The sequence below is a fragment of the Sinocyclocheilus rhinocerous genome, unplaced genomic scaffold (assembly GCF_001515625.1).
Source record: "Sinocyclocheilus rhinocerous isolate Xijiao unplaced genomic scaffold, SAMN03320098_v1.1 scaffold2194, whole genome shotgun sequence".
Classification (NCBI taxonomy): Eukaryota; Metazoa; Chordata; class Actinopteri; order Cypriniformes; family Cyprinidae; genus Sinocyclocheilus; species Sinocyclocheilus rhinocerous.
In genome coordinates, this window is record NW_015652304.1 from 527,313 (window position 1) to 530,472 (window position 3,160).

Below are 3,160 nucleotides of genomic sequence, written 5' to 3' on the forward strand. Positions count from 1 at the left end.
GAGCCGTTTTAGGTAGGCGTGGTTGACTTAACTTTTATAAAGAATATATCTTTGGATTTGAGACTTTAGTCTTTGCAACTTTACAGATCTTCTTTATGCACCAAGAGCTTGTAACACTCCAAAGAGAAAGGAAAAATTGAAATCGCATCATATGACCCCTTTTAAAGGTCTATATAGATGGCTTGCAGAATGAGTAAGTTCTTATGAATGTATTGTAAAGATTCCATTGTCTGACATTGCCTATGATAATAGTTTTATTCACTAAACAGAACAAGTTATTTAAAGTGCCCCTATTATGGATTTTTGAAAATGATCTTTCATGCAGTGTATAACGTAGCTGTATGTGAATGTAAACACTCTGCAAAGTTTGTAAAGCTGAAAGTGCATCATAAATAAAGTTATTGTCTCCAATGAAAGAGTCAACTCTGAACCTCTGAAAAGAGTTGTTTTAAATTCAAATCCCATTTCCGCAAAGTTCATACGTCACAAGTTAATACATTTGCATAATGGGTGCCTACATTCTCCGTGAACACCCGACAAAAACCTCCCTCAAACACTGTAGCTCATTCGTGTGGATAGCATAATAATGTGAAGATGCTGTGCCCTGTGTTGTGAAAGTGAATTCGCTTTATTTTCACTTCCAAAAGATGAGGCTCTGAAGAATCGGTGGTTAAAATTCATCTTTACAACGATACCTCAGCAGTATAATCCCAACCTTTTGCTGTGTTCACATAATTTCAATGATGACTGCTTCCCCAATCTTTGCAAGTTCAACACAGAAGTCGTAAACCGGTTGTCTATGAAAGATGGGTCAGTGCCCTTTTTTTGGACCAGCTTGCTCCTCCGAATCACAGCCTGTAAGTATGTTGCTGTAATGTTTTTTTGAGGATGCATTATTAATAAGCCATATTCCAGTACTGGTGATGGGCGTTCCATTTCTGACGTGCGCTGTACACAGTAGACCAATCACAACAGACTGGGTCATCTGACGAATCAGAGCAGAGTAGCCTCATGCAAAGGAGGGGTTTGGAAAGATGGATTGATTGAGAAATAACTTAAAATTAAATGCATATTATAAGAAAATGAAAGTGTTTTTTTGACCTTGCATGCATGTAAATCTGTTGTTGGGGACTTCCAAAAACAAATTATGAACCTTTGAAGTAGCCTAATAGAGGCACTTTAAAATAATACTTTGGGCCAGATTTACTAAACAAGGCAAATTAGAGCGCAATTCCAAAAAAGCACCCAGGGAAGTGGTAAGTTCTGCAGGTGATTTACTGACAATGCTCTAATTAAAGAACATTCATGCAACATAATGACCAACGCAATCTACCAAGAACAGCACAAATTAGCATAAGGTTGCAAACAAACAGAGCAAATTAAGTATGTAATGGCTTGGCAAACGAAATGTTCAATATTCTACCACACGCTCTTTGTTCTCTGCGGTGCCTTGGTAAATCATGTTGCGTTGTTCATTTAAATACTCTTCTCCCATAAATTTTGCGTCTGAAAGGGATGCTCCTTTAAATGCATATGCAATAAGGTCAGCCACGAAAATGATGGTGTCCATGCCTTTGCATTGCTAATTTTTCACTGTGTCTTTAGTAAATCCTGACAGTAGTTTTTAACGTTTTGCTCTGGCGAAAGCTGTTAGTAATTCTGGCCCTTTGTGTCAGGTTATACATTTGGTAAACATACATTAAACTGAAATTGCATTTGCAAACACATATGCTTAAACTCTGCAGAAGAAACAAATAGTTAACTCAAAAACTGAGTGTTTTTTATGGGACACAAAAGAATTCATTCTGAATGATCAGATTTATCCTGTTCAACTCACTACTAACAAAAATTAATTACATTTATATAGCGCATTTCTAGGTACTCAAAGCGCTTTACATTTGGGGGAGGAATGGGCGAATCTGGCCAGGATGCCAAGGTCACACCTCTACTAATTCACTAATTCAATGATCAAGTCACAAAGGTTAACAGCTCACTAAAAAGGGAAGATTATCAGTGAATAATGACTTAAATTTGTGTCTGTTTCACAGAATGGAAGGAAATCCAAGTTTGAAATAACAAGTAAATGATGACAGAATTGTCATATTTGGGTGAAATATCCCTTTAAAAAGACTATTTTTACTGTGTATATTTGATTTTTAAGAGGAGTTTGTTTGTGCGGAGGATCTGTTTGAAAGTCTGATTCTGAAATCTGTCTTTTTTTTTTATTTCAACTAGATACTCCCTGATCTTTGCTGAACTTTCAGAGGAAGTCTCTCCACCCACTTCCTATTGCTCAGTGCTATAACTGTTGGCTTCCGTGGTACCAGGATTGCCTTGGTTTCCATCTTGACTCAGTGAAACGAGGGGAATCTGTTATGAGAATTTAAAGTGTGTGAATAAGGCCCACCCACTCACCCCATATGGCCCAATCAGAAATAATCTCCCAGTGTAACTATGTTAGCATAAATTAGCAACCATTAGCATACCCAGAATGATTAGTCATGTAGGCGACATGCTGCGCGCAACTTAAAATACTTCTCAGAAAAGCGATTACTTGATTCACCTCAAAGCAGAATGATTCCCACATACTCATTAATGCCTTCAGTAGCCTCATTACTCTGTGTAAGCACTACCCCGAAAGCCCAAATCGTGCCATTTTTCACACAGAGAATTAACCTTGCCTTCGCACCCTGCTCTAGATGATTTTGTTTTCCTCTGTAATTTTCAAAAATGACTGTAAACACTAGACAGTGAATGTGTCATTACTGGAGGGAGATGAGATTAGCGGTGTAACGCTTAGCGCTGGCAGAAGAGGGACTGAAGTGGGGAAAAACCAGAGAGCTAATCCAGCACTAATGATATTAATAACTGTCCAATAGCATTCATCGCTAGCGGCCACTTCATATTTCTGGGCGACATCATCACCATTCTTGTCCCCTCTATTGCGGTCTAAATGCGGCGAGCATTTGAGCTGTCAGTCATCTGGCTGGTCTATATACAGCAAAGAGTGTTTCATTAGTCAGTGTGTATCGAGGCAAAAATGACTGAAATGTTTTGCTTGCCAACTGCCGAGAAGTTTTGTCACCCTCATATTTGCCTCCTTTTCCGCTTTTAACCCTCTAGGTATCTCATCTCCCACTCTCTCTTCACAACCCCCCAC